This window comes from Lissotriton vulgaris, chromosome 7 (genome assembly GCF_964263255.1).
Source record: "Lissotriton vulgaris chromosome 7, aLisVul1.2, whole genome shotgun sequence".
NCBI lineage: Eukaryota > Metazoa > Chordata > Amphibia > Caudata > Salamandridae > Lissotriton > Lissotriton vulgaris.
This window is the reverse complement of record NC_141695.1, coordinates 587,931,537-587,953,602: the sequence shown is the minus strand read 5'-3', so window position 1 is coordinate 587,953,602 and position 22,066 is coordinate 587,931,537. Positions and strand designations below refer to the sequence as shown.

At 46.2% G+C, this 22,066-nt stretch overlaps 1 long non-coding RNA gene across 1 annotated transcript; it reads left to right on the top strand.

Annotated features, from left to right (window-relative positions):
- Nucleotides 1-889: 889 nt before the first annotated feature.
- LOC147702063 (uncharacterized) lies at nucleotides 890-4,266 on the top strand. The gene is made up of 3 exons (XR_015297212.1): nucleotides 890-2,493; nucleotides 2,581-2,636; nucleotides 2,734-4,266. It is a non-coding gene; the product is annotated as an uncharacterized LOC147702063 (long non-coding RNA).
- Nucleotides 4,267-22,066: the final 17,800 nt, after the last annotated feature.

Here is a 22,066-nt window from a genome sequence, read left to right as displayed (position 1 = left end):
AACTATTAGCCACTTCCCTACAACACTAGAGGCCTTACCTTCTATTGAAATACTCTAACCTTGCATAACTAATAGTGCAACCTGTTAGGTTACTGCTGTCTGCCGCGTATAAATTGCATGGGCAACCCATCTCTATGCTGTAAAGATCTTCCTACTCTCTTCCTCCGTCAAATATGTCTCCTGTAAAATAATGATTTGTGCAGGAGACGTTCAAATACTCCATTATCATATCTCTCCTCTTCACACTGAGACCATTCATCTTCCATAAGACTTTCAACTCGTTTAATCTAACCCTACTCATCCCCTAAGAGCCCACGTAGCACACATTTCAACAGCAGCAACACGACATCTGAGGCATTTTTCCTACACTTTGCCCCTACCACTCCCACCCCCTCCCCACAGATCCCACAACCCACCCCTGGAAAACCCTAACCAACTACCCATGGCAAAGCCCTATAAGTGACCCCTTCAGCGTGCAACACAACAACCTATACACCCCAGTGTAGAACAAATGATAAATCAACAAAATACCCTTAACCACTTTGATGCTGATGACGAGCTCAGCACGTCATCGGGCTTACCAGCTGTGTGCTGATGACGAGCTGAGCTCGTCATTTAACGCGGTAATTTAAAAAATGCCGCACACAGCGGGAAAAGCTGCCACATCGATGCGGTTAACAACTCATAATATTAATTAAGCAGAAAACATATTTCATGGAATCCCAGACTGAAGCTGTTCAATTAACTTATCAACATCCTCTACAAAACTAAAGGAGCGCATCTTGTTATTCAACATTACTTTCAGGAGAGCTGGAAATGTTTATTGCACTGAGGCACCCAGTTTCCTTAGCGGCTCAATCCTTTTCCTTAGTTCCCATTGCCTATTAGAAGTTAGTGTTGACAAATCTGATCTTACTTCTATCCCAACTCCATCCACCTCCAACACTTTATTCCATAAGGCCTTTGCTAAAATCTTCTCCTTCAAGGTACAAGTGAGAAAATGTACCAAAATCCTCCTAGGTTTAGCACGATTTGGATTCTACCTGAAGGGATCTCTGTGTATTCTCTGAATGTCATTAGAAATTTCTTCCTCTGTCTCCTCCAGTTGTAGCTCACTCCTTAACAGATGGACCACCAAACTTTTAATATCTCCTCCTTCTTCACCCTCGGGAAGTTTTAAAATGTTTTAATTATTCCTTCTTTGAAAGTTCTCTCATCGTTCTACTCCTTCCTCATGCTCCCTTTCCTTAAACTTGAACTCTTCAATCTCCTTCCTGTTAACCATCATCTCCTCTTTAACTCCTTCGATGCTCATGACGGAACGGTTCCGTCATGAGCATCGGTCGAGCTGTGCTCATGACGGAACGGTTCCGTCATGACCACGCCCGTTTTCATTAGGGCCCAGCACCGGCGGTAAATCTGCACCGCACGGATTTGGTTAAGATCTATGGCTTCAACTCCTAATGCTAATGTTCATCCACTCAAGTCATCCATCTTTTTTACATCTCACATGCAGCCCTTATATTTTCCTGATTTTAACCTGAAATCTTAAATGTTTTTGGTATCTCAAGGTTGAGGGTCGTAAGCAACAAAATGATAGAAGGATCACCAGACCCTGAGGTTCTCCCCAGCTCTAACCCACTCTGTACCTCACTTTATGGACTCTCCGAGTTTACCAACCTCCCTCCTAACAATTATACAACTTCAGGATCCAAACCCGCTCCTGAGATCACACATCTCTTCAGAGAATGCTTGAAATCGACTTGGGCTCAAATGTACGAACCAATCAACCAGGTTTGTAGCCCCGCCCGTACTCCCCTCCGGCTCCTAAGAAATTACTTCTGTTGTTGACTCAGTCATGATTCCACTACCTCAGATTTTTCCCTCACCACCAAAGTCTTCGGAAGCACTTTGAAATAAGTCCTGAGGGATGGTGTCCCTTTTATTTTATGCTCTAAAGTAGCCCCCCCTTGCCAGCTTATTATGTAGGTTAGGGTTTTTTGCAGAGCATCTACCCCTAACGTTCACCTCCTTTTTGCTCTGCTGCTCTCACAGAATCAGGAGAGCCCTCCGGGTCAGTGAACGCCCCCAACCCCTTTTACCGCACTTCACAAAGTGTACCTAGAGAGCCCCCTTATACACACCCTATCCGCTCCCCCAACACCAGACTCACTACCACCCCTGACGTCCCCCATAATCAACTTCTTACTCCTATCAACAGATTTGATCTTACTGTGGTGCATCTTGTACATTGTAGTATAACATACCTTACCCATGATTTCTTCTGTTGCATGTTTCACAGACAGTACCCCACTTATTTAAACGGGCGTAGGAGAGTACAAGCAGAACAGGTAATAGTTTGGTAGCGTTAATCTGAGGTGTATCTTGTACATTGTAGTATAACATACCATACCCAGGTTTTCTTCTGTTGGAAGTTATCCCAGAGAGTACATCACACATTTGAACAGGCATAAGTCAGTACAAGCACAACAGGTAATTGTTTTAGTAGAGTTCCCTTATGGTGCACATGGTATATTGCTGTATCACAATGTGCCATAACAATCTTTACTTCTAATGTAGGTTCTACGGACAGTGCTACATACAAGTTTGGCAGGGTAGAGAATAGGAAAATCCAGGTAATTACACTTTGTTTTGCCAGCGGTCTTAGTACTACATGACAGATTGCATTTGTGAGCATAGGCGTGAACGTAAGCCATGTTCCTTATTTTGCAGGCTTTGCGGCACAGCAGGTCCAAACCGAATGGCACAGAAATGTTCAAGCGCAAAGCTGTAACTTCTGGAGCGTGCGGTGCTTCACCACAAAGGAAGAACTGTTGCCTTGTATTCAATGAAGACTGGATGAAAGAAATTGTGTAGGCCGAGACACAAATCACTAAGCAAGATTTGCGTGCTACTCTGGGAACTATTTCAATTTGAGCTGCATTGGGTCACCTATCAAGAAGATTTGGGAGTTTATGATGCCTGGAGAGGGTTCCAAAGATTAAAGAGATAGAGACATTATTGAGGACTATCTACACTACGTTCTTCAGGTCTCCTGCAAGGAAGTCCAAGCTAGATGAAACCACATCGGTCACTGAATGTGAAGTGGTCTCTTTTCGACCACTGAATGAATCCGGTGGCTTTCAAGGCGCTTTGCAGTTGGTGCACTAATTTGGAATTACAAGGCTGTTCTTAAGTACTTTGAGCATGAGAAAGTCGAGAATGATCCAGTTGCTAAATATTGTTACAAAAAGCAATCGGACTCCAACTACCATATTTCCCTTGCAGTACTTAATGACATTCTGGGTGAGCTTGCATCTTTGTGCAAACTATTCCCAAAAAAGTTATTTGACTACTGTTGAAGCTGTATGGTATGCAAGAGCAAAGATTGGCCAAAATAAGGAACAGTATTTGGGGGACACGGTCTTTTGGCACAGCAATGTAAGCGATCGGATGGTGTTGTACAAGGAAAGGCAAGAGTTTGGCAGTGGGCCTATTTTCTCTCTTGTTTTCCTTCTTTGTGAGCACATGCAAAAATGGTTCACTGAAGACGAACTGAAAGAATAAGCAAGTTTTGAATTCCAGGCAATAGCAACACAATCACATTTTGATTTTGGGACTGAGAATGTAAAGACTTGTTGAAAAGTACATAAGCGTCTTGGTCCTGGGTGATTGTTAAACAAGGAAAATGTTGTTCGATAATAGAGATTATAAATGTGTGGTGGCAGAACATGTAAAAGGTGGGTTATTTACCACCTTTCAAGACATGGTGAATTGCACTGTATGCAATGCTGCTCAGTTTAGTGCGGCGTCTCAGCTTGTTGATGTCTATGCAACATTTCAAGCATCTAGTGAAGATTGTGAACGAGGATTCAGCCTAATGAATACTATCGGGAGTAAATTGAGAAATGGACTCGAGCAGAGGCATTTGGATATGCTGATGAGGACAAAGGCCTACCTCCTGAATGAGAAAGTTGACTTCATTAGTTTATCAGGACTGGAAAAATGTCATGGATCGACGCGAGAAGCAACCATGTCACCATCTAGTGATGGCACATGACTTGTGTGGACGGCCCTTTCCCAGTCGGTTTGCCTGAATGTCAGTTTAATAAACTATTTCTTGCGGGATAGCCAAACATTACTCAGCAGCTTTCACATCAAATTATAAATATTATGTAGTTTTGTAACTTATTATGTATGTGTGACCTTGTATAAGCTCTCAACATTTCCCCACCCAATGAACAGTGCTCCAGTTAAGAATATCTAGTAAAAATCTTATGATGGTACCACCGGGAAGTCTTGTGCTTGTCTAAACCGGACTTCTACTTGCCTATGTAACCAATTCATGTCATGGTGTATTTATCCAAATTGCAAACCTGCCTTAAGACCCGTAACATGGCTCTATGTGTGGAAATGCAGCCTTTTCGTTTTTTTTACTGCATCGCTGCGGCGGTTATTTTTACGCTACGTGGCTTTTTTCTAAAAGCTGCGTTAGATGACGAGCTCGGCTAGTCATCCGCACACGCCCCCCGTGGCTGATGACAAGCTGAGCTAGTCATCAGCATCGAAGGGGTTACGTTAAATTTTGGAGTGATATTTGACACTGCACACATGTGCTGTTTAGTTACTGGCACACATAACCATGTTTGCAGTGCAGAGACCCTCACTGCTGCACAGAGGTATCGGGACCAATGTTCCCTCTAATTTTTTTTCCTATCATGTTTCCTAATGCCGATTCCTACAGTTATACCTCTTTTCAGAGGACTCCCATTGGGGAGACCCACTCCTTGATCGTGAATATTTCCTGACTTATTTTTAGATTTTTTGTTTTCCCAAATCTTTTTAAAGGTGGGTGCTTGCTTAGAGTTGTCTTTGGCGGGACTACCCACCGTTTGGGGCAACCTTTGGTTCCCAAATTATCTCTACCTAATGCAGCATAGGTTTCATCAATCATTTTTAGGTCTTGTGTCCTACAATGCGCGCAAGCGCATTGAGGGAGCGAGAATTCAAGTGCTCAAAATCCTCGTGAAACCACAGGCTTTTTGCTGCGGTTTTCATTAAGTTCACGTGGCCACAGGCACGCGCTTTTGGGCCATAAACTTGCATTTCTCCTCCCCCTCGCCAGCCAGCTTCCCCCCAGGCCGTAGCAGCACTCCTCCCACTGCACTCGGCCCCTGCTGCTTCACACCGTGTCGCATTTCTCCTCGCCCCTCCCCTTCTCTGCCTTCCCTCCGTCTTTGGATTGTTGGCACCGAGCTGCTCTGCTGCCACACAGATGCTTAGCGTTCGGCTGATCTAATTAAGCTGTGCAGGTTGAGATTGTAGTTTGCATCAGCAGCGTCCGGTGCGAACTCTTAGATAAGAAAGCGCCACTTGTGCCGAAAGCACAGATTTCTGTATCATGTATGTTAGCTCTGGCTCCTTGAGAAACCAGCGGCCATTTGTCACTGCCAGATTAAAAAATAGACCCAACTCTCAGCCTTGCACGATTTACATTTAAAAAGGCACGCATAACTCTGCGGGTTAATTACATTGCCGCAGCATTGTATGAAACTGCACAGGGCGGGCTTGTTACTCAATCATCTCCCAGGATTCGTTTTGCCAACAGCCACTTCATGCACGCCCCACTCCCCCTACTCCTCCCTCAAAGCAAGACATTTCCCAAAGCCACTTCACACGCTCTACTGGTCATAAACCGGCCCATCTGCTCGTGAATCAGCCCCCCTCCCAGTGCTGCCTGTCCTTCTTCAAAGGCAGCTTGTAACCCGAGCTGCCTTCTGCCATTGCATTCTGAACTCTTTTTAAACACTCAATCATGCCACCACCCCGTCTTGTGCGCTGGTCGCCCTTCATGTTTTATGCACTTTTGTTTTAATTTTCCCCCCTTACTTTTGTACCACCACTTCAAAGTTGTCAGAATGCTGACTCGAATCCAGTTCCCCTGCATCACAGTCGCCCGCTCCAGCCATTACGCCAGAGCCTCTTCATTGCCCAGTTCTGCCTGATCAACCCCCCACCCCCTCCCAAATCACAGGCAGAACGGGATCAGCATTTTCGTGAAGGTCACTTTATCCACTGTATAAGGAGGAAGCTCTTCAGATGGACGGAGTTGTGAATAGTCCACAATACCTTAGATGTTGCCCCAGTGCTTAATTTGTAAAATATTAATCACCAGGACTCTGACCAATTTTGATGTATACATTATTCCTAAACAACTGTTCTACTCATCTCTAAATTAGATGAGCAGTGCCACCAAATGGTATACTGTTTTAAGTATGGTGTTGACCATTAGATGCCAGTGCCGATGTGGAAAATAGACAAATTGATGTACATAAGCAGCGTTCATTTCCCTTTTTCCACTCCTCTCCCTGTATGCACCATGAATACCATAAAATATTGACCGTATCACTCCGCCAGTAAAAGCCCATGCCCATATGTACATAACAGCCATTTTAGGCACCTTGGCCTCTTGCCCACTCATTAGAATCACTGGCTTCCCTCCTGCGCGCATTTGAGCACCCCCCTCCCACTCTCACATGCATAGACCATGAAACCCAGCACTCTGCGCGACCCTGCTATGAAAGGCAACCCTCCTGCTTGACCCAGGCACCCCCCCCATTTCCCTCTTGAAGAGGCATCCTTCGCCTCAGCTGACATAGCTCCCCAGCTGTATCTGACTGCCCCTGTTCTCTCATGTACGGGTCATAAGACCTCTCTCTCTCTCTGTGCGACTCTGACCCTGCGCGCACCCTGACCCCCTCCTTCTCCCTCACATGGACAAGTCATAAACCTTCTCCTTCTGCAAGACCCTGTCCTTGGGAGTCACGGCCGCGCCTGACCAACACCTCCTTTCCTTCCATGAATGCCCCTCTGTTGACAAGCCTTCCCTCCGCGCTCGATTGTCCACGCGGCATGAATACCACTCCTTTGATGACCCCTTCCCCCGAGTCCGACTGACCACACATGTCCGAGGCCATCGCCTAAGCCAGAGGATACCATTTGCTGCACTTTATTGTATGAAGTCACTCCTCTTCAAAGGACCCACTATTGATCCTGGTCTCCCCACCCCCTGGGCTACGATCAGGCGCACACATCCTAATAATCAGCGGAACATTCAGCTGCGTCATTGCCCCCTCTCTTATCAGCAGGTCAAGGGTCCCTATTGTGAACACATGTGGGGTAGGATTGACACGAGGGTTATGGGGTTATCTTTTCTTTGTTTCACAATGCTGTGACTGTAATGCCAAGTGTTTTGTAAGGTATAAAAGGCTGAGTCTCAGCTCACTTGTTAGAGCACCTCGAGACGATACCTTGTTGTCTGATCTGATGTGTTCTGCTCCGTCGGAATAAACTTCTGTTTCCTGCCTTCTGGTCTCCGGCGCCTGCCTCATTGCTTGGTAAACTTGAATGGTACATGGGCGGTTAGCGCCGGGCAAATCTTGAGAAAGGTCCTAGCCCTACCTTTTTCTACAATTGGCGTCCCAAAGCGTGGGGCCCATCAGCGACACGTGGATCCAGTGGGAGAGGTCCCGATGACAGAGTGAACGACTGCAACGATCGGGAAGAGCTCGTGTCCGATAGACCCTCGTCTGACAGCCGATCATCCGACCTTCACTAGTTCTGAACAGACCTCTCTCGAGTGATCCACGGTCCTGACTGGGAACCATCAGGAGTGCCACGGGCATCACGAAGAAGAGAGGACGATCGGGCGCTGGATCCAGGAGACAGGAAACCGTCCACGCGGTCCGGGTAAGGTCGTGTAAACACGACGAATTGAGAAAAGATTGTTTTGTTTGGATAATACTAGTATTACGCTTTGTTGAAACCTCTGGAGATTCGCTGTCTGCAAACGGGGAAAAACAAACAGGCTCTCTCTTTGCAAACAGTGAAGGATAGGTAACGCAGACTTTTGTCCCCGTTGTAATCCGTCGTGCCTATCTTCCTCCCCCACTGTTTCCCGAACTGTCGTTCGTGGATTATTGTCTGGAGATTCTTTGTCTGCAAACAGGGAAGAACAAGGTCTCTCTTTGCAGGTAGAGAAAGAGTGGGTAGCGATAACTTTTCGTGCCCACTTATTCTCCCCACTGAATTGTTTGATTGGCCGATTATTCGGTATTGGTTCGTTTGAGGTATTCACCGCCGGCAAACAACGGAGAATAGAAATATTCGGTCTAGTCTTTGCCCGCCGTGATAAGATAGGTAGTGCAGACTTTTTGTCCCCGGTGTAAACCGTCATGCCTATCTTCTCCCCACTGGTTGGTAGCCTGTTTAGCCCGGACCGCTTATTAGAGATGAACCATCCAGCTCCACTGGAGGGCACCCCTAATAAGGACATGTTCACTAAGCATGGACTAGTCGCTATAGCTTATAATAGGTTATGGCATAAAAATACAAGAAAAGGAGTTGAGCGAAATCAGTAGGCCACTGAGGAGTTATCAACTTCGCTAAAAATAAAATAAGAAACGCTAGAAACAACCCGTAATAAGAAACATACAAATGGCGAGGGAAGACAAGTTTGACAGCAGGCAAGCCACGAGGTAGCTAGGTTCCGTTGCCTATTCCTGCCCTAAACATGTCTGCCTCATTGCCCGCCACGCCCAAATAACGGTCACATGAAATAGAAACAATTCAATAGGTACCTACCCCCATTCCGGAAGCTCCCGAAGTGCAACAGGTCTGCGGTTACGCCCATCCGGAAGGCGAGGCCTCGAGGCACGAGGGGCTCGCCTGACCACGGTCGGGAGGAGATGATGTTGGGCAGGCGGTCCAAAGAATGGCAGAGTCCTCTCCTTCTCTCCACTTCTGCTGCCCTGCAGGCCACGGGGGGGGGGGGGCTGTCTTGCCTCAGCCACCGACCACCCCCCCCCTTCTGTCTCTCGCCTGGTCCGATCCACGAAGAAGGCCGAAGCCGGGGGCGAGAATGGCGGCAAATCAAGTAGTCCCGCCACATGTCAAATTCCTGGATAGTTACAGGTAGTGCCGCCACATGTCGACGCCTGGACAGTTCCAGATAGTCCCGCCACATGTCAAGGGAAGAGGGGGGGCTGTCTTGCCTCAGCCGCCGACCACCCCCCCATCTTCAATAGCCAGCACGGCCAATATCGAAGCGACGGAGCCGAGTAACGGCGCGGGGTCGCTGGAAGGGGGAGGTGACGCGAACGAGCCTCCCCCACCTCCCTCCAGGTGGAGGCTTCCAGCGACACCCCAATGCTCTTACTTAAAGAGGGTCAACATCATAAAGCGGTCCTCTGCCCAGGACGGGCACACGTTCCATGCCTTCACCCCTCAACCTTGAAGATTCTATAAGAGCCGGGGGGCCCCGATCCCTCCGCATGGGTGCCCCCGCCCCCTTCACTGGGAACCACGACACCGGTGCAACTCCTGCCGGCACCAGCCTCGGATTGGAAATGGCTAAAATGAAGCCACGGCACGGACTTGTTCAGTTCCGGTGGAACACCAGAGTGACCCGGTAGGAAAATTGTTGCCGCCCTCCCCACTCTTTGACTGATGGTCCATATTGTTAGACTGTTACCACATTACGCAAAACTTTTTGAACTACCAACGGAAGGTTCTGGTCCAACCATGAGTCATTGAAGACATTCTGACTATACCGGAACCTGCCTGACCTCGCCCAAAATGGCGCCGATACACGAAACAAAACTTTCGAACTCCCTGTTCACCCGGATTGCTCGAATATTGATGCACTGAGACATGTATGCATTTTTTGGACAATGGAAGTCGATAAGATGGAAAATGAGTATGTGTTTAAAGAAAGAAGCAATGTAAGACAGATATTGACCATGTGTTTGGACAATAAACTGATCTAGGGTGGGTACTAATTATGATTGGGAACAATGAAATGGTGTAATTTGGGAACCGAGTGAGCATCTGGATAATGAATTAATGAATTAATTGAGAACTGACTTCTTGACATGCATCATGCTTGCTCTGTAGGGAAGTTTGATACGATTTTATTGCACTGCTGCACTTTATGCAATGAACTGCCCCCAACTTCGTTCTTCTTATGTACAGTTCCAATCTGCTCCGTGGCCGGTCCACTGGGTTGTAGGCCTGTATTTATACATCAACACTTTTTTATTAAAAGTATTTTGAAAAAGAAAGCATAGTTGTAGTGGTTGCGTTAATGAGTTTCGAATGTTTTGCTACTATGAGCAAAAGAATAAGTATGATGAAAGCTGAAGGTTAAAAAGAACCAGATATTTAGCAGCTACATTATGTGTCACAGGCAGCTGGAAAAATGTTTTAGACACACTTAAAACGACACCACAATGCCACCTGACCGCCACCCTTGCACCCAACAAAAGGGGTTGCGACCAAGTAACCTATGTAGATATCATATACCTGACATTACTGGTCCTTCTGGGCTTAAACGCCGAGATGGTAAAGAAATGCACTACGTGGAGATAGGTCGAGTATGTGGTAGGTAAAAACATTTCCAGATTACTACATGCTGATGTGGTTTGAATGCTGCCCCCCCCCCACCCCTTCTTTCTCCTCCCTTCTGCAGGTCGCGTTGGAACATCGGCTGAAGTATGGGAGAACGATGATCGAACAACCGACGAAAAAGGGAAGGAGGGAATATGAGCATAGTCCTTATGACGATAAGTTTTTAGAGACATAGACTTAAATATGACTGTTCCTCCATTAGAGCATAGCGACTGAGAAAATGGACGGACATAGAAACTCGACGGGTACTGTATGACGGAAATTGACTGGAAATTAGCACGTTAGAACGGCTGGGAGGATGGACTGACATAGAGACTTGACGGGTACTGTATGACGAAAATTGACTTGAGATAACACGTTAAAGAATGTAACTAGACGTTTGACTAGGTAGGGAAAGGACAGAAGAAAAATGCAAGAGTTAGGGTTACCAAGGCTGCTGCCGTCTGGGAAGTTAGAAATGTTGCTGATGTTCAAAAATACTGCCCCCCCCCTTCTCACATTATAGATCTAGCCAAGCTGTCCGACTGTTCTCCCGATCAATACTTGCCGTTGCCTCAGCCTGGAGAACTTCCCACCAAAGGAAGAAACTGAAAAATGATTTAAGATCCAACCATGAGTAAATAGCGCGACCAGGTTAATTTCTGATCAACTAATCGAGGTGTAAGTATTGGCAAATGAGAAGGCTCGAAGAAATAACAAACGAAAAGGGAAATGAGAGGAAAAGGAGGAAAAAGGTAAAAAGAGCTCAGCACGTAGATAAATAGGATACTAAAGATGCGCAGCATGCAGAAGTTCTGTTTGGCCAATAATTATTTTATGTTTTGTCGTGAACCCTTTTGTATGTAGCACATGTACTGTCTTCCCTTGTCTGAGTTTGTGTGTATGTAATGTACGGGTTTATGTCTTCCCTCTGTCTGCGTTTGCGTGTTACCTGACCTCTGTCGTTCTGTGTTGTGAGCACACTAAATGACCTATTTTCGTACACGTCTCTCTCTCTCTCTCTCTCTCTCTCCCTCTCTCTACATGTCATACGTGTACCGAATGGCTCGTTTAGGTTGCGGACGACTCTCACTCCCTACGAGAGTCCCCCTGTCCCATCCTTTTTGTATGGTAATATTGTGCCCCGTCGGCACCAGTCTGATTGGATACTTATTGAACGCGAAGGTGTTCAGCGAAATTGACCAAAACTAAAATGACTGTATCTCGCCATATTACTACCTCTCCTTTCTACAAAATGAATGAACCTGAATTGGCTGAGAAGGAAAGGACAGGTAAGACGACTAAAGTCCCCCAAATCTGGCCATTTATAGGGGAACTGTATGTCAATGGCACCTTATGTCTGTTCTTCAGAGACGAACGCCAACGTCTAGATTGAACCCCCAACGCCCGGATTGCCCCACCCCCTTTTGCACCCAAGCGCAAGCGCCCGAAGCATCCCCGCCCCATTTTTGATAAACCCCAATTGCTGTCCCGAATATAAACATGATGACCATGAGTAGCTGTTGACCCCCGAGAAGACCCTGTTTTGCCTGACTCTCGATAATGGCACCCCCGCCCTGTTTGAAAAGGTTAGCCAGTCCTGATGGGAAATGCTCTGTAATGCTGAATATGATGTAATGCACAGTTGATGGGAATCTCATTTACCTCACTTGATTTATAAATAAGATGATGAATAGACCTGCCATGAACCCAGTAGGAATACTGACACATGCACTGCTTGGTAATGGACCTCTGACTGTGACCAATGAGCGTATCTCCCAAATGCGTAGAATTGAGGGAGGAATTCACATGCGTAGATATCTTCTTTTGCCATTTCACTGAAACCTTGTCTTGTACCTATTCAAAGATTCACGATCACCGAAGGAGATGGGTCAGATGTGACGTACAGCCTGACTGCGGATCTTGGGACTCGTGTGACCTCGACCAAAGGTGGAGCCGCAGAGCAACAGGATACGGGACGAGACCGCAATTTCAACGTGGAAAATGAAAAACGGTGGGCCGCCTCGAAGCCCCCCGCCTGCTAACCCACGTGTGCCTGGAGTCTCCGTCCCCCTTCCTTGAGCCCGATGGATGGGCCTGCCTGCTTGTTATCCTTTGCTCCCTTGGTCCCTTTTGTGTGTCCCAGGAACTCTGACCCAACTCCGCCCTCTCCCCTATCGACTATTTGGACCACACTCACCCTCTTTTCCACGTGACTTTTTGCCAAGGGAAAGAACCGCATTCCACTGGGAATAGGGTGCTGCCATAGAACTATGGGTGCCGAGCATAAGGCGCCACCAACCGGATTGTTTAGGGAACAGGACTGTGGTCTAACAGCAGAGGACTGACTGCACCCTGCAACGCGTAAGGATAAGAACCGAGCTGGACCTATAGCTCCACCGCCGGTGCTCAACAGCGCCAACGAAAGTACTCGGACTAGAGCCTACCAGTGATGGCTCACTGACAAAAAGACACTGTGACGAAGAGATCTTATTGGACTGAATTCCTCCCTCAACTACTTGGTCAAAATGTTCATTGGTCACATTCGTTTTTGAAAGTCAGAAACATTTATGCTATGTAGTACGTTTACAAATGCAATTTCCTATGTACTGCATTTTGCCAATCGCACCAACTGTTCATGATTTTTATGCAATATGTTAGTATTGACAAATGCTATTTCATCAACCACATGTTTATATGTACGCCCCTTAACTAGGAAGGATAGGAAAATGAGCTTCATTGTTTATATGTACCCCCATCAACTACAAAAATGAACTCTGTTATGTAAAAAGGGGCGACTGTGGAAAATAGACAAATTGATGTACATAAGCAGCGTTCATTTCCCTTTTTCCACTCCTCTCCCTGTATGCACCATGAATACCATAAAATATTGACCGTATCACTCCGCCAGTAAAAGCCCATGCCCATATGTACATAACAGCCATTTTAGGCACCTTGGCCTCTTGCCCACTCATTAGAATCACTGGCTTCCCTCCTGCGCGCATTTGAGCACCCCCCTCCCACTCTCACATGCATAGACCATGAAACCCAGCACTCTGCGCGACCCTGCTATGAAAGGCAACCCTCCTGCTTGACCCAGGCACCCCCCCCATTTCCCTCTTGAAGAGGCATCCTTCGCCTCAGCTGACATAGCTCCCCAGCTGTATCTGACTGCCCCTGTTCTCTCATGTACGGGTCATAAGACCTCTCTCTCTCTCTGTGCGACTCTGACCCTGCGCGCACCCTGACCCCCTCCTTCTCCCTCACATGGACAAGTCATAAACCTTCTCCTTCTGCAAGACCCTGTCCTTGGGAGTCACGGCCGCGCCTGACCAACACCTCCTTTCCTTCCATGAATGCCCCTCTGTTGACAAGCCTTCCCTCCGCGCTCGATTGTCCACGCGGCATGAATACCACTCCTTTGATGACCCCTTCCCCCGAGTCCGACTGACCACACATGTCCGAGGCCATCGCCTAAGCCAGAGGATACCATTTGCTGCACTTTATTGTATGAAGTCACTCCTCTTCAAAGGACCCACTATTGATCCTGGTCTCCCCACCCCCTGGGCTACGATCAGGCGCACACATCCTAATAATCAGCGGAACATTCAGCTGCGTCATTGCCCCCTCTCTTATCAGCAGGTCAAGGGTCCCTATTGTGAACACATGTGGGGTAGGATTGACACGAGGGTTATGGGGTTATCTTTTCTTTGTTTCACAATGCTGTGACTGTAATGCCAAGTGTTTTGTAAGGTATAAAAGGCTGAGTCTCAGCTCACTTGTTAGAGCACCTCGAGACGATACCTTGTTGTCTGATCTGATGTGTTCTGCTCCGTCGGAATAAACTTCTGTTTCCTGCCTTCTGGTCTCCGGCGCCTGCCTCATTGCTTGGTAAACTTGAATGGTACATGGGCGGTTAGCGCCGGGCAAATCTTGAGAAAGGTCCTAGCCCTACCTTTTTCTACACCGAGAGCACCGATGTTCCAGCTGATTAAACAAACAAGCACTGGCGTTGCCAATAGGTCTCGCAGTAGGAAAGTTGGAGCTATTACAATTGCAAATAACAATGCCTTTTATTTTTGTTTTCATTTTTAAAACATAAAGGGCTTTGTCATTTACAAAACCAATAGCTCCAACTTTCCTACTGCGAGACCTATTGGCAACGCCAGTGCTTGTTGGTAATTCTTGCTCCCTATTGATAGGAGCGGTTTCCCTTAGGTGGTTGTGTGCAGCCACTGCGGCCTCCCCCTTTGTGTTGCTCAGCATGGATGCAGAGACTTCGGCAAAATTACCCATCAGTTTTATCTCCAAGTCTAGGTCAGGTCCTGCCCTGTACTCATTCTGTATTTTGTTTCAATACATCAGGAACAACTACTAAGGAGTACAGTGTTCCCCAAGTGGTACAATCCTTCTTATGGAGGGAGGGAGGGACCATCCCCATCGGCAAGCAAATGGTTAGCATTCTGTTTTCCTGTGGACCCTTACGGGGAAATACTGTTTACAGCTGTGCAATTTTTTTGTGCTATCCAGAAAGTAATTTGCTCAGTTTGGAAGTGTCCCCATTACCGATTTCAGTGTCTGTGGGTTAATTGTAGGTGTGGTCTGATGTGGACCAGCTGGAGCATTTCTTGCAGTTTGGACCGGTAATGTCCGCATGACTAACTGGACAATGTGTCTGTATAGGCAGATTATGTCTTTGTTTATTGTACAGACTTCACCCACTGGTAGAGTAGCTATCTAGGATGGAGTGTATGTCGCTGAGAGGGGCCCAGTTGTTCCTTCTATGCTAAGCGGACTGCCTCAAGACAGATGTGTGTGGGAGAACACCTTTAAACCAGTTTTTATGCTGCTGGTAACTTAACAGGACTTCAATGTCTTTGTATGGAATGTATGAACAGCTTTATAGTTACTGCATGTCTGCAATTCTTGGTTATAAGAGCGTTCGCAAGTTAGTCTTCCCCCGAGCTACTTGTGGGGTCAGTCATTTTAAAAGAAAAGTCAAGAGGTAGGGTTTTGCACAATGTGGTGAACCTTTTATCCTTACAAGCTTGCTAAACCTTCAGCCAATACACAAGGGTATATCTGCTCAGCTGAGGCGGAATCCCCTTCTCACTTCTGACGTCTCTTAAGTGTAAGTAGGACTTTCTGAGAAAGCACAACTGTACTACTAAGACTTGTACTGTTAATAGGGACCAAACAAACGCTGGCTGCGCCATGTTGTGTAGTTCCTAGGAGTCCTCGAAACCTAAACTGAGGGCTTGGGGTCTTAAACACTTCCGAACACCCCCACAGGATAGGTCTGCTGTTAGATCAACTAGCTCTAGTGCCACTACCACCCCTGTATTCTACAGTGGAGTAGGTAGTTTATGGCAACCACTGAACAAGACAACCCCAATTCCTCTGGTATCATGAAAAACAGTACAGTATGTTTTGCTCAGGCACTCCTGCTTGCTTTCTTTCAGAAAATTTACAGGATGGCGATTAGGACATTTCATTAAGTATTTATTGGCCCGACAGCCTTGTGTAAAACACATGTGCTGCAACAGCAACAATTAGAAGACAGAAGCATGCATAAGAGATTGCTAGTATCTATATAGTAAATAGTAGACACATTTCTACAATAGTGCTAATAAGATGACCATAAGCAGCTCAGATAAAAACAGTAGCACTTGCAGATTCCTAAAATGTGCACCCTAAGTAATTCGCCTAAATGTACCTAGCCTACATCTGCATGTGTAGCTATGTGCATCTGTAGCCAAACAACCCCAAGGAATGAACCAGCCCCCTCACCTGATGGATGGGAAAGAACCCATTCTCTGCGTCAAGGAGGACACCCCGCAAGGGATGTCAGTCCGTTGCAAAACCCAGTCTCAGCTTGGAAGGAATTCTCATCTACTGTGTAGGGCAGCAAGGATCTTTCATACTAAAGTGGTCACTCCAGGCTTTTTTCTAGAATCAATGTTTTAAAAACAATCATGGATGTTTTGAAAACAATCACTGATGCTTTTCCAAACAAGTGTGATCATGCACAGCTGGCTGTTGGCCAAGGAGGAAAAGTGGAGACATACAGAATAATTCTGCCTTGCCTGGGGAAGTTTATGTACGTCAGGTGCAAGGATTATGATAGAAAACAGAGTCTGGTGTCGAAGAGCCACAAGCAAGCTACTAGGTAAAAGATCACCTGTTTAGAATTGTTGTCGTCGTGAGGATGTGACAAATGTATGTAATAGGGGTATACATGACAGGACTAACCTAAAGACTTGACATCGATAGCTTTGTCTCCTGGATCGCACAATATATGAAGTCTCCGAGGGAGGGCATCTGGAGCACCTGTCCGAGAGGGCCAGATTAGCTCAATCTGAGCGTAATCACAGATCAGGTATCGGAACAGTTTCCAAATGGTGCAGGAAGGATTGTGTGACAAATACAGTAGATGAAAGAGTGTGATTGATATGCATGTGAATAAAAAGAGTAGTCCTGTTCATCAAGGTGGAGGTAGCAACAAGCATCTACTACACCGGAGTAAGAGTTCCCTCTCGAGTTGAGTCATGGCCCCTATACTCTGAAAATGGGCAGAGCTATCGAGCACTGAATCCCATACCAAATTTAAGTCCCATTCCAGTACTACGTTATCCCAGGCCAGGTTAGAGGGGTCGCCTCAGGAGGAGAAATGCCACAGGGTATCAAGAGCAACTGAAAGCACAATAGGTCTACCAAAAGATCAAATGCACAGTGCAAATTAAGTCCGGCTTTGAAGCCACAGGCAGGCCCTGTGAAGGGGAGAAAAAAAAAAGAAAACATTTGACAGTGCTCCGGTTATCAAGTACAGGTCTGATACAACCCAGTCAGGAAACAGTCAAGTGGGGTGAGATTTCTTCATATTCTGTATGTGGGAGATGTCTTCTTTTAAATCTTGGGGGCTTTGCCATACCCAGACGTACTCTTATCCCTTCCACCCACTGTGTTCCAGGTCAGGCGGCATCAAACTCAACCCCACAAGATGCGCTCCCAGATCACAGCAGCTCATACAGTATGGAGGTGTTGCAGGGAGAGCTGTAGCCCCAAACAAAGCACATCCGTAACACTCTGGGTAGAAGGCATGCTGCTGATCTAAACAATCTCCTTCGCATATGCAGGCGGTTGCATTAAATGCAATCCGCAGTGAGAGACTTCGTAAGGTCCCAGGAGTCATGGTTCATGCAGGGCCCGACCACCACGAGGGAGACAAGAGTGTAAAGGGCCCAGGACCCTCCTGATGAGGTGCTGGCAGTACTTTTTCTGCGAGTAGCAAGATGTCCAGGCAGATCACAATCAAAACTTTCACAGTGAAAGGTTTGTTTTGATAGTCCTATAAACACCTTCGGCTTCCTTCACTGGAGAAGATCTCACTGAAAAGAGCCTTTGCACATAAATGGCAAACTAAAGTAGGGGCCGCCAATATCCTGGTATCCAGCAGTAGGAATGCACCTCACTTGAGGGAGGACCAGCAGTGAGCCTGGCAGTGCAAGCATCCGCGGCCCAAAGCCCTGTAGACCAGGCGGTTACTATCAAGTAGTAAAGATTTAAATCGTTCACGAGACAGGTTAAGAATCCCAAACACTCTGAATCAACCGCCCTTTCCCTTCTTTACGAATCAGAGAAGCTGGCTTTGCCATTCATCTAGAACTCCCACTTGAGGAGTTTCCTATATATTTTTTCATCAATACTATACATATATGGGCCTGTTTGTTTTTACAAAACGAATACAAGAACAGACACCTCGAATTCGATCCTATTCATAAAATCCTCATGCATCTACAGGGAACCCTATTACATGCATTTTGACATGCCAACTGAGCTGAAACCACAGTATATTCCTGTTTGCCATCTTTATTATCAGTAGTGGACAGCTACCTGATGAAGACTGTGCCGTAACACGCGTTGCAAGACATCTGCCGCACTGCCCGAATCAAGGCTTGCATCTATTGCATGGATTTGTATATAGTTTGATAGTGTATGAATTTATTCACATGTAACTTAGTTTTTGATTTTCAAATGCACTTTTGTATCATTGATTCGTCTATCTTAATATGAACTTTGTATAAGTCACCAAAAAGAAAAAATATTTCAAATAAACTAATCAAAATAAGAATACAGAAAATCTTTTTGTTTATCAGGTTCTTATAGAGTGCTTATCTCATATATGTCTACAATTGAGACATAGATGGATATTCTTTCAGCTAACAATAGTTTAGTACCTTTTCTAGCTAGAACTTTCTTCCACTAGTTTCATTCCCTGTTATAGCTAGTCTATTTATAGGGGTCCCTTGTTTCCCAAATGACCAGGCAGATGGTAGCAGGCTAAGAGGGGCCACAGACCTGCACAATCAAGTCGTGCCCTGGGGTATGAACCACACTGGGGCAGTCAGACAATAGACAAGATGGCAGAATAAGAGGCTGCAATGTAGTCCAGAAATTGTGATGGGGCTTTTCCACAGATAGTTCAGCTCACCCAGGTATTGAAATGCTGGAGATACCAACCGCTGCCAGAAGTCAGGCTCCAATCCCAGAGTGCCACAGCTTTGAGCTATTCCTCCTGCTACAACACCCTCTGCATACAAGTGTATCACCACCGAAACGAGGATAGTCACCCAGGCCCACGTCAGCAGCAGACTGGAGTACAGAAACACTACGCAGGAGCCTCAGCCAAACTCCTGAAACGGCCCCAGCACATCCAAAACGCCTCCGCACACCTGATCCTTGACATCCCTAGCCGCTGCATCACACCCCGCCTGAGACCCCTGCACTGGCTCCCCCTTAACAAGATAACCCTTAAGCGCCTCACCCACGCACACAAGGCACTCCACAACACCAGACCAGCACACTTTAAAAGCAGACTCAGCTTCTACACCCCTACCCACCAACCGTGCCCTCGCCGCTGTCCCCCACATCCGATGAGTGACAGCCGGCTGCAGATTATGCTCCCACCCCACCGCGCCACCAAGACATGGAACACCCTCCCCATCCAGCTACAGCAGACCAAAGACCTACTGACCTTCAGAAAACTAAGACCTGGCTTTTCGAACAATAGCAGCACAAACCACGCCACCATCCTATTATCAAGCTGGCTTGAGTTTTCATGCGCTGTAGATTTTTATTAACTTCTAACACTGGCCGGTTTCCTAATGATCACAAGTTCCTCAGCCCAAATGCATTCAATTGGTATTGCATTGTTTAAAGCCCAGAAGATCAAATCGCTTGACCACTTTTTCCAGAAGAACATAGAATCTCCAATATCACCTCGAGGGAAGCTAACCAGAGGGTGTTGGGACCGATATAGTGGGTCAGTCATCCCATTCACTACCTATGTTAGTGGTTGACCTTGTGGTATCTTACCCTTTTCAGGCCAGTCATTATCAATGCCTGTGGCAGTGGTCTGAATGCCATGGTAGCTTAAGGCTTTCACGCTGCACCAGCAGGGTTGTCTGTTGGGATATTCCCACCTGTGGCACCCCAGATTTCACTTATTTTGAAGGTGTTGCTTTTTTTCAGGATAGAGGTTTTAACACCATGCGCGCTAGCGGAATTCCGCTCGCACGCTGGGTTTTGCGGAAACGCACTTTACGTGACGAGCTGGGCTCGTCATCAGCGTACGAGGAGGCTACGCATCAGCGTCGAAGGGGTTAATAGCCCTGCAACATTATGGAGATGTCACCAGCACTACAGGGACTTTCATCACAGGTTCTTGTGCTGGGTGTTTATCTCGGATTTCCTCACAAGGGGCAAACTGAAGGATTCCTTGTTTTCTCCCCACCTTGCTGTGTGCCTTTAAATGAAAAGTCACCTTGCAAGTATACAGAGCCTTGTTCGCCCTCATTTGACATGGACTTTGAGGTGCTGGGGTGTTCGCCCTCATTTGACATGGACTTTGAGGTGCTGGGGGTCCCCTTTAGCAGTTCCAGCTTATTCTCGTCTGCCATTTCATGGGTCTTTTTAGAGGTCCATCCAAATCCTTTACAGGTCTATATTCTTCAGAAAGGACCCTTCCTCTCCAGAAATTTGAGTTTCAGACACCAGTCTTTTCTGGAGCCAGAACGGTCTTGCCTTCGCGAATCTTGCAGAACGTTCTCTGCATATAAAACTCAGTCTTAGATATGTACCTAAAGTACAAGTCAATGGAATTTTACTACTAGTTATAATTACTGCGACTACTTCTGCAGGGAAGATTCAAGCATGTGAATCTATGAACGATTCACTACTGGAGAAAGCAAGTTATAATGAAAAGTAACATTTACTTGTTTAAAATGTCATCTAGAACTCCCCCCCCCCGCTTACTTCTATGCACAAAAAGCAGAGCAACATGAGTTTCTTTGGCAGAAGAGGAAGCACGGCACGCATACCCGGTTGACGTGAGGACAGTGTCCCACACAAAGGATAAACACCCACTGGCAGCAGCCAGTCTCGTCCTCCGGGACTTTGCTTTACCACGAGCTGTAGCAATTTAAAGACTTGGAAGTATGCTGTCAGAAAATGAGGCCACATCTGGCAGAATCTATCCGGGCAAAGGACATTGACAAATTGCAGTCTTATATCCTAAATCGTATCAGAAATTTTACAGATCATGTGCATGCAGGTATGTATCAAATGTGTTTCCATATGAATATACAAGGCAAACCGACTAATTCAGACTACATTTTGGTCGCGATTCAACATTGAGAGTGGGGAGGAGAAATTAGACAAGACAAATGTTGCATTTAAGGTTATATCAATGCCATTAATCAAGGAACTTGATATCACAGTTCCTAGAAAGATATGGTCTGCGACGTGTTAAAACCAGACATGACAACCCTGCATAAATCAGGGAATAGGGCAATTTCCATTTTCACATGGACTAAGATAGAGTCTGACATTAGGGACTTCCTATCACAAGGGCACACAAGAATGACCAATGTCTGTTTTAATGCCATGTGAGCCACTGCTAGTTGCATCACAAGACTTTTCAACCTTACTTTTGGCAAAAAGTTTTCGTAGAGGCAATACCTATTGGAGCTGCTAATTGGATTGTTTTATTGAATTCTGTACACAACTTTATATGCAAACATGGCCTCGAAGCACTGGCTATAGCTATACATTGAAACAAGTTCAAAAAACGTTTGGGCAGATCATAAAATGGGATCTGGCTGACGCAACCCAGGAAACTAGCACAAGGGAGTCAGGTCACTAATGCTGGGTGGATTACTCAGCCCTGGAAAACTCTGGAGAGGGTGTTTACAAGGAGAACGATCACAAAATCAAGGTTCATAGTTTCATTCTGCACACTTCATGGAGACATGCAATTTAAAAAAATCACAATTATGGGTGACAAAATTGTAAAGATTTTTTCAGAGAAAACTTAAAATTGTAACCCTGGAAAAATAGTGGGTAAAGGTGCAGCAGGAGCAAAGTTATGGCAGTAACTGGAAGGTGATATTTTCAAGCGGTATACATTTTACAAGCGGGATAAAAGTCACACGTTGACATTGCCAGCTTCAGGGTTGGGCTTATAGTTTACAAAAAGGGACATGAACCCGCCTATTGCTTAGCATTTGATGGTTTTAATGTCACTGGTACCTCCTAATTGGAAAGTGCAGCTCAGCCACCA